Source organism: Hylobates moloch, unplaced genomic scaffold, assembly GCF_009828535.3.
Source record: "Hylobates moloch isolate HMO894 unplaced genomic scaffold, HMol_V3 SCAFFOLD_18, whole genome shotgun sequence".
NCBI lineage: Eukaryota > Metazoa > Chordata > Mammalia > Primates > Hylobatidae > Hylobates > Hylobates moloch.
In genome coordinates this window covers 64,103,659-64,117,541 of record NW_026652293.1, presented here as the reverse complement: position 1 = coordinate 64,117,541, position 13,883 = coordinate 64,103,659, and the positions used below count along the sequence as shown (strand labels likewise).

Genomic DNA, 13,883 nt, shown 5'->3' with positions numbered 1-13,883 from the left:
ATTCGTAGATATGACAATAACCAAGTATTACTTTTACAATAGAATACATAGGTTTTAACTTTGGTTAAAGCAAATACATATATATATATATATATATATATATTTATTTATTTATTTTTTGAGATGGAGTACCGCTCGGTTGCCCAGGCTGGAGTGCAGTGGCATTATCTCAGCTCACTGCAAGCTCCGCCTCCCAGGTTCATGCCATTCTCTTGCATCAGCCTCCCGAGTAGCTGGTACTACAGGCGCCCGCCACCATGCCTGGCTAATTTTTTGTATTTTTTAGTAGAGACAGGGTTTCACCGTGTTAGCCAAGATGGTTTCGATCTCCTGACCTTGTGATCTGCCCGCCTTGGCCTCCCAAAGTGCTTGGATTACAGGTGTGAGCCACTGCCCCGGCCGCAAATATATCTTAATGTTAAATATGTACTTTTCTGATGATAAAATTATGAGAAATGTTATTTTCATTTTGTTTTCCAAATTGTTTACAATAAGTATACATTATAATAAAGGTGGAAGCATTATTTAGAAAAATATTAACAATGTTTTTTAATATTGGGGTATGGTGATTTTTTTCCTTCCTCTCTATAGAGCTCGAGTTTTCCATGACAAATTTATTGCTTAATATGCAATTCTGCTTAGCATCCATTCCTTGAATGAATCACCCCTTTCATACTCTCCTGGTAAATTGCCCTTCAATAGTCCTGGTATGGCTGCAATTTGAAGGATCTTCACCATTCCAAGCATAGGCTTTGCTGGTGAAGAAGTGATAGAACAAAGGAGAAGAGCATTCATGAAGGAACACTGGCTTGAGACCCTCATTTGTCCCTTTAGGGCGCTTCAAACCACTAACCCAATGGTTCTCAGCAAAAGGTGATTTTCCTCTCAGAAGATGTTTGGCAATGTCTGGGGACCTTTTTAGTTGTCATAACTGGGGAGTGGGAATAGGGTTGCTACTAATATCTAGTGAATAAAAGCCGAGGATACATTTTACAGTGTACAGGACAACCTCCCACACACAACAAAGAATTTTTCAGTCCACAAATGTCAATAGCGTAGCAGCTAAGAAACTAAGAAACCCTGTGCAGGGCAGTGGGGGCTTCGCAGCAGGAAGACACCTGCTAACTGACCTTGGCTACCAAAAGGAAAGGAAACAGGATCACTGTTTCACAATAGAAGCCGGGAGAAGTACAGCTGGATCACAAGAGATCCCCAGGGGTCCTTCGTTGTATACCACGTGCAGTGGTGAAAATTATCAGCTGACTATAGCAACCCATCACAGACAGAACCACTAAGGATTCAAGCCCCAAGAAATAAAGGTGTACATTGCCCTATCAGGCAAAGAACTTCAACCAGCTTCAGTGTGAACGAAAGATAGGCAAAACGTGGAATAGCTCGTAGGAGAGGAAAATACCAGTTATAGCCTCAAGACCAGCTGTACGAAGAAGAGCTATAGGCTCTACCTCTATTTCTTTGCCTGCTGCATCTTACATTAACATTTTTTTCCTTTTCTTTACCATGCAATTGTATCTGTGGTATAATGGTGGTTGTTACATTTGCTGTTTGTCCATAATTATGGAGAAAATATTGACCGTGAACTAGAGTAGAAATGAACTAAGAGGATCTTGAACTCTGGGGACAGTGGCTTGTGGTAACATTTGGATATTTTTATTTCCGTTTCCATTGAGTGGTATAAAAATTCCTTTCAAAAGAGGAATTTTCTGAGAAGTTGAACCTCTCCAGGTGCCCAAGAATAGATATCATAAACTTTTGATTGAACAGAAGACAAAAAGAAAAAGATATCTGCATGTAGATAACTGATAGACACAGAGAATTAAGGACCTCACTGATGACTTCCATAGAATTTTTTAAATGCTAATGGAAACAGAGTCAGGTAGGAGAATGTCAGCCTTTAAGGAAATTAGCAATGAGGAATGGACTTTACTTCATAAATTTGTTTTGCCATTTTTGCGGGAGGGGGGAGCTAACAGCTGCATTTTCAGAATAATCTCTATGTATAAAGTCACATGAATGGATTTCAAAAGTTGTAGTTGGGTAAACAGCATCTTCCTTTTATCAAAATTACTTTTTCCATTTAGATCGGTTCAAATCCCTGAATAAATTCCTTTTCTGATAAACTAGTTATAAAGGAGTGCATAGTTGCAATGAAAAACTCTTAATTGGTACAGAAAGTGTTATGAAGAAGAGTTTCAGGGCACAGATCCTCAAGGAAGTGATTATTGAGCTTAGTTGGATCTGAAGACACTGAGGATTCAAAGAGAGTGTTTCTCAGGTGGATTATAGCATATAGAGGCAAAAGAGTTATTGTTATTTCCTATGCCAACTGTAATGAAGTGCCTGAAGGAAGGTTTTGGGGGACAAGTGGCATGGTTCCTTAAGTGCTGCCAAACTTTAAAGAAAGATAATGACAGGCTTAAGATAAAAATTGTTGGCTCCAAACAGAAAACCAAGGGCTGTCTTTAACTGCTAAGAGAACATTTAGGTTACTAGCCTCAGAAATGAAGTAACAAAATCAAACTCAAAATTTGAAACTGTGGACTGTAAAATTGAAGAGTAAGTTGTATTTACAGCATCACCAGATCTCATGCAAAATTAGTGCAGTGACTGGGATAGATTGGAAGACCCTGAGAATTGAAATGAGGAAAGAGAGGAGAATTTGGGTGACTTAGATTATTCCAAACTCCACTGCACATTCCTTGCAAGCTGGAATTTCCCAACCCACACATCTAGCGAGGCTATTCTTGTTTTGCTTGAAGATCTTATCACAACCTTGCCTCAGACACTTACTTTGTAGGAGGTGGCCAAATTCTCTCATGCCCCATTTCTATCGCTACTAATTTGCCTTTGTATCTACAATTAGGGCCAATTGTATCAGGCACATGAAGGCCAATTATAAAGTCAAACTCTGAAGAGAAGGCTCATAAAACAAAACAGTTTTGTTCATTTATATGGCAAGAACCTGAAGAATATCAATGATAATGCATTCTTAGAGTGTTAGACGAGGGAAAGGGGAATCATTTAAGATCGAACACCTTTATTGAAAGGTGTTCAAGCAGATGGGAGTGATTTTAGTAGTTCATGTATTCAATTATCTAAAAACAGGACTCAATGGTAGCCAAAAACAAAATGTAATAATGTTGCAATAAATTTCTTTCTACTAAATACAGGAAGGAAGATGGGAATGTTAGAATGGATTTATCAAATATGTCTACTCAGCCATCATTAACTATATCCAATAAGAGGACTCTTTTTAGTAGTCTGGGGGTACAAATAGTTGATTCTGCCATTGAAATGGACTCTTTGGTTTCAGTGGGGTTTATGGGATAATAATTTAAAAAGCAAGGTGGGCATGGTTATTATAATAGACAGCAGGGTAAGAGTAATAATCAAAATGGTTCTAGATCACATAGACCCTAGGACCAAACTGCCCACTAAGTTCCTAGCAGATAGAGCCTCACGTAAGCCTCCTTGGTTGAACAACACCATCCCTCATCTAATTCTCCTCCTGAATAAATTCAGAACTTAGAGATCTTTGAAGAAAAAGCATGGTAAGATACTCTTGAAGAAGACACCAGCAATAACATCACTAGCACATTCTTTAAATTATCCTCCTAGGCTTCCACTTAGGGATTTGTGTTCATTTACCAGGGTTATTATGGCACAGACTAATTGGGATCCAGGAAGCTACTATGGTCAACTGGTAAGTGTGGGAGTTTATTGGGATTAGGTGATGAACAGGGTTGTTGTTTTGTTTTTTGTATGCCTCATGGTGCACTCAATGGGACTCTTAGCCCATTCTATTGTCACTTCCTGAATAAATAAATATATAGTTGGAATACAAGTCCTCAACAATTGGCAGAATTTTCACTTTGACCTTCTGATCTGTGAAATATATACTATAATTGTAGGAAGGACCAAGTGGAAATCTTTGAAGCTCTTCCTATCAAAAGGCAAAGCCAAAGCAATACTACATTCCTAGAGAAATCTGAGGCTATTACCATCATCAAAGACTTGAAAGAAACAGGAACGACTATTCTTAGCACATCCCTGTTTAACTTCCTTCTTTGGCCAGTGCAAAATGAGTCTTGGACAGTGAGAGTGTTAATTAGGCAGTGATTCCAATTGCAGGTGTTCTAGGTAGAGTTTCTTTTCTCAAGTAAATCAACACAGCCCCCAGCATCTGAAATTATAGCCATTGATCTAACTGGTTCGTTTTTCTTTCCATAAATAAGAAAAGAACGTCAGACGTAGTTTACTTTTACCTCACAGGGATACCAGAACATACTCACTTCTTATGTCAAGGCTGTCAGCTCAACAGCTTTGTGCAAGAATTCAGTCTGCAGAGATTTTGTTCATAATCACTATCCTGTAGGACATTGCTTTGGTCCACTTATCAAGAGAATCATGCTAACTTAAAGTAACATTTTTAAATGTCTTCAGATGTTCAGAGTTCCATCATTTGTAACAGCAAATCAAGAAACTGTCTAAATATCAACAATAAGGACATGAACAAAATCATGGTCTAGCTATGTGGTATAATATGAAAAAAAATTTACCAAGAACTTGAAACATATTGGCAAATTTTTATATTACTATACTAAGTGAATAAATGGTACAGTATAATCATACTTATGTTTTTTACTATGCACAGAAAATGATATTAACAGTATAATCTGCTGGGTGCAGTGGCTCACACCTGTAATTTCAGCACTTTGAGAGGCTGATGCAGGAGGCTAGCTTGAGTCCAGGAGTTCAAGACCAGCCTGAGCAACATAGTGAGACCCTGTCTCTACAAATAATTAAAAAATTAGTGGGGTGGTTGAGCTACTAGGGAGGCTGAGGTGAGAGGATTGCTTGAGCCTAGGAGATTGAGGCTGCAGTGAGCCAAAATCATGCCACTGCACTCCAGCCTGGGCAACAGAGCAAGACTCCATCTCAAATAAATAAATAAATAAATAATAAAATCAATGATAAGGGTTCAAGCAATACATGCACACATATTGGTGAATGGAATCCAAATTCTATAACCTTTTGCAAAGTAATTTGTAAATATATGTCAAAAGCCTTAAAAAAATTCATATACAGAACTACCATTTGACCTAGCAATCCCACTACTGAGCATCTACCCAAAGGAAATCATTATATTAAAAAAGACCTGCACTCGTATGTTTATTGCAGCACTATTCATGATAGCAAAGTCACAGAATCAACCTAAGTGTCCATCAATGGTTGACTGGATAAAGGAGGTGTGGTACATATACACCATGGGATACTCTGCAGCCAAAAAAAGAATAAAATCATGTCCTTTTTAGCAACATGGATGCAGCTGGAGACCATCATCCTAAGTGAAGTAACTCAGAAACAGAAAATCAAATACTGCATGTTCTTATAAGTGGGAGCTACACAATGGGTACACATGGCCATAAAGATGGAAGTAATAGAAACTGGGGACTCCAAAGGTAGAAGGGTAGAAGGAGAGTGAGAGTTTAAAATATTACCTATTAGATACAATGTTCTCTGTTTGGATGATGGGTATACTAGAAGCCCAAACTTCACCATTACCCAATATATCCGTGTAACAAATCTGCACATATACCCCCGAATCTAAAATTTTAAAAAGTTTGTTTTAATGTAATAAACCTACACGTTCTGCACATGTACCCCAGAACTTAAAGTATATTTAAAAAGTTTGTTTTAATGTTCTTATTATTTGTTCCAACCATTTCACTCCCAGGAATCTCCCCTAAAATTATTGAGATGCAAATAAAGCTTTAGATACAGAAATATTCAATGCAGCATTACTTCTATTAATCATACTTGAGAACAACTTAAAACTCTCAAATGTGGGAATAATTATATTAATTCATGACACCTGTATGAAATGAAATATTAATACAGGGTTTATGAGTTAATTATTCAGATTTTGATAACATTTAAAAAGTTTGTGATATGCAAACTTATAAAGCAAGACCTAAGTTCACATATGCTATGATATCAATCTATTAAATATGTGCATTTTATGGAAATACTGATTCAGAAACACAAGTCAGCATAATATATGGCCAAGGATTTTTCACTGAAATAGGAATAGTGAAAAACCTGAAACAAATGTCCACCAGTAGGATTATTTCAGCAAATTATGGTATATTCATTCAGTAGGATAATATAGGGCTGTTAAAAGAATGAGGTTAGAACTATATGTACTAACATGGAGATGCTTTCAAGATAAGAGAGTTCAGTGGCATAAAAGTAAGACAGTATTTAATGTAAGAAAAATAGAATCCAATTTTCATTAAAATAGTAACAGTATATGCATATAAAGAAAGGATGGAAAAAAACTTTTAACAGTGATTCTTTCTGGGAGTCAGAATTATAGATGTTTGCTTTATATTGTATGTATTTCTGCAGTGTAACCCAGCATGTATTATGGTTGTGATTAAAAATTTTTTTAATTTAATTCATTTTTAAAAATTTTTTGTGGAGAGAGGGACTCGTTATATTGAGCAGGCTGGTCTGAAACTCCTGGCCTCAAGTGATCCTCCCACCTAGGCCACCCAAAGTGTTGGGATTACAGGCATGAGCCACCGCACCCAGCCAAAAAAAACCTTTTAACTTTAAGTTTTTTTTTTTTTTTTTTGAGACGGAGTTTCACTCTTGTTGCCCAGGCTGGAGTGCAATGGCGCGATCTTGGCTCACTGCAACCTCCACCTTCTGGGTTCAAGCGATTCTCCTGCCTCAGCCTCCCAAGTAGCTGGGATTACGGGCATGTGCCACCACACCCAGCTAATTTTTGTATTTTTAGTAGAGACAGGGTTTCGCCATGTTGGTGAGGCTGGTCTCGAACTCCTGACCTCAGGTGATCCATCTGACTTGGCCTCCCAAAGTGCTGGGATTACAGGCGTGAGCCACTGTGCCTGGCCGACTTTAAGATTTTTAATGAAGGCATGAATACCACCAAAATGTAAAGATTGTTTATATCTACATATTTACTGGCGTTTTCAATTTTCTGTATACATTTGAATTGTTCCAAATTGTCTATGGCAGCTTTCCTAATCTATTGAGGAAACATTATTTAGAAAAAGAATAACAGTGAATATCTTTTGTTAGTGGGACATGGTAGGTTCCTATCTTCCCCATTTTCTGGATTTTTTTATTTTTCCAAAAGTGCTTATATTAGAATATATTATTAGATGTTATTATATTATTATATTATATAATATGTTGTTTTGCCATGCCCAGTATTATTTCCTTTCGGCACTTGTTCTTCTCTATGCCATATAATCCTAAATCAATCTATTATCTCTCATGGAATTTGACTTTAAAACAGACACACCCTAGGAGGAAAAATGATTGTAGCTGAGTCATTTGCTTGACTTCCCAAGGATAAAATCCCTGAAACTGCACTGGTTCCTGTTCTCCCCAAGGACTCATTGTTCATCATTAATTTTGATGCTGGTTGCTCGTCAGAACCTCAAATAAATTCTTTCTTATTACCTAAGTTAGAGTTCATTTCTATTGCTTGCCACACAAGAACTTTAACTGATTCAGAAATTGTAACCACAAAGTGAATCACAGGGAACTGTGGAGAACACAGAGTTGGTCATGAGGAAAAGATGAAAGCAAAAGAGAGTCCTGTTTTACATTCCAAGATGAGAAGATAGCAGCCCACACACAGTACACAATGGCAAAATGTCATTACCTGTGACCATCTAGGCCCATGTGACCTCTGCAAGTGAAGTTCAATCACTTTGTAAAACATTTTGTCATTATCTGTTGAAGTTGAACCTGTGCATATCTCATGACCTAGCAGTTTCACTCTTGGTACACTCACGCACCAAGAGTCTCATAAAAGAACATTCAGAGCAACAGTACTTGGAGTAGCCAGAGACTAAAGAAAACTGAAATTTCCATTAACAATTTAAATATTTTTGTTTCTGTTTGTGAAATAGTTGCAAAAATCCTAAACAAAAACAATAGCAAAGCAAATGCAGCTTTGTCTAAAAGGATAATGAGCGCCTATAAATTTCTGTTTATTTCTGTAGTGAAAGCTTGGTTTAACATTTGCTATATTAAACATCAAGACTTACTATAAAGTTAAAGTAATTTAAACAGTATAGGCTATGGACGTACAATTTATGACAAGTCTTGATTTTTGCATTTGTCTTTACAAAAGAGAGTGTCGGCGGGGGCAGTGGCTAACGCCTGTAATCCCAGCACTTTGGGAGCCAAGGCGGGTAGAATGCTTGAGCTCGGGAGTTCAAGATCAGCTTGGGCAACATGGCAATGCCTTGTTTCTACAAAAAATACAAAAATTAGCTGTGTGGTGGCTTGGGCCTATAGTTCTAGCTCCTGGGGGGCTGAGGTGGGAGGATGGCTTGAGTCAGGGAGGTTGAGGCTGCAGTGAGCCAAGATCATGCCACTGCACTCCAACCTGGGTGACGGAAATGAAACCCTGTCTCCAAAAACAAAAAAGTGTCCTTTAATTTTTCTTTGTTCTCTTTTTTTTTTTTTTTGGATGTCTTTTTTCGAGTTTGGGTATCAAGGCAATGCTGGCTTCTTAAGAACAAATTGGGGAGTGGTTCTTCTTTCCATATCTTATTTCTCTGGATGAATTTGTGTAAAACTAATGTTACTTCTTCCTGAAATGTCGGTGGAATTTATCACCAAAATAATTAGCCCATGAGGTGCGTGTGTGTGTATTCCTGTTAAACTGAACTGTTTTTCCTTTAACCACGAAATTCTTTTTCTTTAGTAACAATTTTCACTTCATTATTTTTTAAATTTTTGTTTTATTGATTGATTGATTGGCTTTGAGAAAGGATCTCACTCTGTTGGCCAGGCAAGGGATCCACCCGTCTTGGCCTCCCAAAGTGCTGGGATTACAGGTGTAAGCCACTGCACTCAGCCCAGAACTGTCTTTTTATATTTCACTGGTTGGATCAAATTTTCTTCTGTTGGTTTAAGTGCTATCCTTTTGTTACTTTTTTTCTTATGATAATTGTCCTTTTCTTAACCCAACTGAAATGATTTCTTAGGCTTATCCGCATCTATATCTTCCGCTCAGACAAGCACTTTAGCTTCTAACATTTCTTATAGATACAATTTTAATTGTGAGGTTTTAAAAAATGTTTTTCAAAAAATGTTTGCCCTTCCTTTGTTATCAAATTATCAATTCATCCTCTATATTTTCGATCTATTGCAGCATTCCCTTGAGTTTTTCTCATTTGACTGCTTCTCCAGTAATTTTTTTTTTTTTTTTGAGACAGAGTCTCACTCTGTTGCCCAGGTTGGAGTGCAGTGGCACGATCTCGGCTCACTGTAACCTCCGCCTCCCAGGCTCAAGCGATTCTCCTGCCTCAGCCTCCTGAGTAGCTGGGACTACAGGTGCACGCCACTATGCCCGGCTAATTTTTGTATTTTTTAGTAGAGACGGGATTTCACCATATTGGCCAGGTTGGTCGTGAACTGCTGAACTCGTGATCTGCTTGCCTCGGCCTCCCAAAGTACTGGGATTACTAGGCCTGACTCACCGCGCCTGGCCTCCAGTAATATTTTTTAAATAACCTTTTGTGTGACAAACCTGTTGTATGCCTGAGACTATCTTTAACATTATTATTACACACATTTAAATGAGAGTTTGGCTGAATATAAAATTCTAGGCACAAAATGCTTCTTCAGTACTTCTATTACTTCATTATCTTCCTGTGTCCAGCATTCTGATAAAATGTGTCAATCTAATTATTGTTTCTTTGAAAAACAAGCTTTTAAATGTTGTATTCATCTTAGCTATTCTTTTTTTTTTTTTTTTTTTTTTTTTGAGACAGAGTCTCGCTCTGTCGCCCAGGCTGGAGTGCAGTGGCGCGATCTCGGCTCACGGCAAGCTCCGCCTCCCGGGTTCACGCCATTCTCCTGCCTCAGCCGCCCAAGTAGCTGGGACTACAGGCACCCGCCACCACGCCCGGCTAATTTTTTGTATTTTTAGTAGAGACGGGGTTTCACCGTGTTAGCCAGGTATGTTAGCTATTCCTACCTTTCGTTGTGTTATGTCTAGGTATAGGTTTTTCCTTATCTCTCCTCTTTAGCCTTCTCTGAGCCCTTTAAATCTCGAGACTTCCATCTTTAGTTTTGCGGAATTTACCACCATTAGCTTCAAATATTTTATCCCCTTAGTTTGTTTCTTTTCTCTTATTCTCCAGATGTTGGCACGTCTACACTTCATTTCACTTACCTTTATCCTCCTCTCCCTTCTATTTATCTTGCTTACTAGTTCCTGCTTTGGTTCTATCCATCTGCTATTTGTGTCACAGAACCACAATATCTGTGTTTAAATCCTAGCCTCCCCTTGGGCAATTTACTTAACCTCTTTGTACCTCAATTCTTTCATGTGAAAAGTAGAAATACTAATAGTACCTACCTTGGAAGATTGTCGTGGGAGCTAAATGTATTGGTACTGTATATGAATGCACATAAAGCATTACTTGGTACATAGTAAATAATATATAAATGCTAGTTATTATTATCTATTGTGTTCTTTATTATATTGTTCATACCTATTATTTCTACTTGTTCTTTCTTTGACCTTTTGTACCAGCTTCATATTACTAATATCTTTCGTGAGGATATTTGTTGCTTATTTTTAAATTCACAGCCTATCTGTACCAATAATTCTGCTTTCAAAATTCAAGTAGTGTATGCAATTCAGTTTTGTTGTTTTTCCAATTAGGGAAGGGCCAAAGCCCAGGGTCTAGTTTGTGTTCCTCTTGGTGACTGTAAAGTAATAAAAGAGATGAGCCTCAGGGCAGAGAGCCCCAGGGATCAGGAAGGGGCTGGTCTCAGCCCTGCTTCTTGCCACCACACAAGACAAACTCCTTTGATCAGGGATTTGCTCTTCAAGTAATAGACTCTGCGCACTGGGAAGAGACAACTCGGAGTGTAATGCGCAAGTCTTGGTGGTTGGAGAGGGAGCGGGTGCAGGTGTGAGTGTTTGAGAAAGTCTGATCAGTTAGCTTCTGTTTTCATTAGTACCCCTCCTCACCCCTGCAGGCCTTTGAGGCTGCCCTAGTATTATCCTGAGATACCAGCTGGCCAGAGATTGCTTCCATGATGGGCTTTCCAGGGCAATGTGGGAGAGAAGCAGGGTTAGAATTTAAAAGCCCGTCCTGGCGCGGTGGCTCACGCTTGTAATCCCAGCACTTCGGGAGGCCGAGGCGGGCGGATCACGAGGTCAGGAGCTCGAGTCCACGGTGAAACCCCGTCTCTACTAAAAATACAAAAAAAATTAGCCAGGCGTGGTGGCGGGCGCCTGTAATCCCAGCTACTCGGAGAGGCTGAGGCAGGAGAATGGCATGAACCCGGGAGGCGGAGCTTGCAGTGAGCCGAGATTGCGCCACTGCACTCCAGCCTGGGCGACAGAGCGAGACTCCATCTCAAAAAAAAAAGCCCGTCCTTACGTTTATGCCTTTTCCTTCAGTGGCCCTTCACCCCAAGCCATTCTCCTCACCAGGCTGAGGCCTCCACTGGCCATCCCCTTCCTCACACAAGATAATGAATCCTTTAGTCTGTACTGAGGTTTCTCACAATTTTTATGTTGAGTCATCAAATCCTTGCTTTGCTTTCATTTCTGACTTGGTGAGATGGAGCCAACAGTCTGCGCTAGTCACTTTCTTGTCAGGAGACAGAAATTTTCTAGGCCTTTTTCCTTCTCCGGTTTCAAAAATAAACTAGATTGTCAAACATTGTGTTTTGGATGAAAGATACCTAGAAAGCTATAGTTATTTAGAAGTTCAGTTTGTCTCTTAAAAGAGCACCATGGATTTATACTCTTTGAAATAGGGCTTCATAGAAAGGCCAAGCACCCCTACCAACCCCCTAAATACAGGAGATGCCTTTTTTTGTTGTTGTTGTTTTTCTCTTTAAAGCATAGTGCTTGTACGTAACTTGGTAACTATATATTGACGTGATTTTGATCTATATTTAACTCTGTCATGAGATACTTTTAAAAGAACCAACTAAACCATCTGTAATGGAAAGTCTCTGTCATTCTTAATTTTAAATAATTGACGAAAGAGTCTAAGTGCAAGTTCTGATGAAGGGTGTGTGCACGTGTAGAACAAATTCCTTCCATGATTAGTCAAGCTACCTGACTTCAAACAAGTTTTATTTTTGTCTCTATTGCTGTTAAACTGCATGGCCTATTTCTGCTGGGCTCACAGCAGGTTTGATCAACGTGTTTGGCCAGGGTAAACCAATAAATCCCTAAATAAATCAACTTGTTTGGGCAAAACAAATGACTCTATTATGACATGAACCAAGCAGAAACTTCCCCTGCAACTTTTCTATGAATATGCCATGTTTCATGTCCAAAGGTTCCACCCGCTACTTCATGGAGCAAAGCTGTTGTACCTGGCTTAGAGCACGTTGGAGCTGACACAAGTTTAGGAGTCTGTGTCATACTGTTGCTTTGACTCAGAATTGAGTGATGGACAGATTAATGTTACCTGGAGAACATCTGATCTTAATCTCAAATCTGCCTCTGGTTTTGGTGAGACTGTTGAGAGCTCTGAGAAAGAAAACAGACATGCTCTCCTATCTGGCATGTCAGAATAAATGAAATACCTTTAATTTTTAACGGCACCCTTTTGAAAGTGCCTAAATAAGCCTGTAGAAGTATGAGTTTCTGCCATACTTTGTGCAGTTTCAAGTTTACTGAAAATGTAGTTTCTCATATCTGGTATTTCACAATGAGTTTTCCTGGTTCTCAGTGATTAACAGGTACCTGTATAACAAGAAAATCTATGGCTGTTACAGTTTACACATAGTCCCAGGCATTCCATACTCAAATATAGATATTTGAAATGATCACTAGCAGCCAAAGTGTGTCCTTGTATTGGAGTAGGACATATTTAGAGGCAGCACTGTGGAGCAAAATGTGGAGCAAAATAGCGTAGTTTTGGGAGTTAAATGAGCCTGTTTTTGAGTACTGACTCTGCCAGCGAGTTGAAGCTTATGCTTTCAAGCATATAATTTTATCTCTCTGGGCCTCATCTGTGTAATGATGCTAATTAAGTGAGATGATGTATGGAAAGTGTCTGATACGTAGAGATGCTTAAATGATAGTTGCAACGAACCATTAAAGTTTGCCTAATAAGCATTTATTTTAATGTGTTCTGATTTCCAGTAAAGAATGGAACACAAATTTTTCTCTCGCCTTTGAACATACACATGTCAGTATATAGAAAATTTATGTTACAGATATGCATATTGAGTTAATATACATAAATATGTCACATACCTCCCACATAATTCTGAAAGTTAGAAATTGGAAAGGCAATGAGATGGCATTCCATTTGTTTTCACCAGGATTTAAATCATTCCAGATCCTTTGAATGACCATAATATCAATTGAATGTAAACTGAAGTATTATATAGCTACATATTCCTGAGTTATTACATTTATTCCTGGAATGCAATAAAATGTTGTGACATTCTTATTTCATCACTTTCATTCATGCCCTTAGCCTCAGCATTTTTTACTATAAATTTTAAATATTATATATAATACATTATTTTAGACCTGTTTTAAAGATATTTACATAAGAAATAATACTTTTAATATATTAATAAAATTAGGGTAATATCATGCCAAAACTTGATAAAGGTAATTCTCACAGTATTTCAGACTTTTTCATTATTATTGTATCTGTTATGGTGATCTGTTATCAGTGATCTTTGATGTTACTACTGTAATTATTTTGGGGCATCACGAACAGCACCCATATAAGATGGCAAACTTAATTGATAAATGTGCTCTGTATGCTCCACCAATCAGCTCTGCCCCCATCTCTCTCTCTCCTCAGGCTTCC

General features: G+C 38.3%; 1 protein-coding gene across 1 annotated transcript in view; it reads right to left on the bottom strand.

Annotated features, from left to right (window-relative positions):
* TSNAX (translin associated factor X) overlaps positions 1-13,883 on the bottom strand; it is a 91,504-nt gene that overhangs the window by 47,817 nt on the left and 29,804 nt on the right. The gene's annotated exons all lie outside the window — the stretch shown is intronic.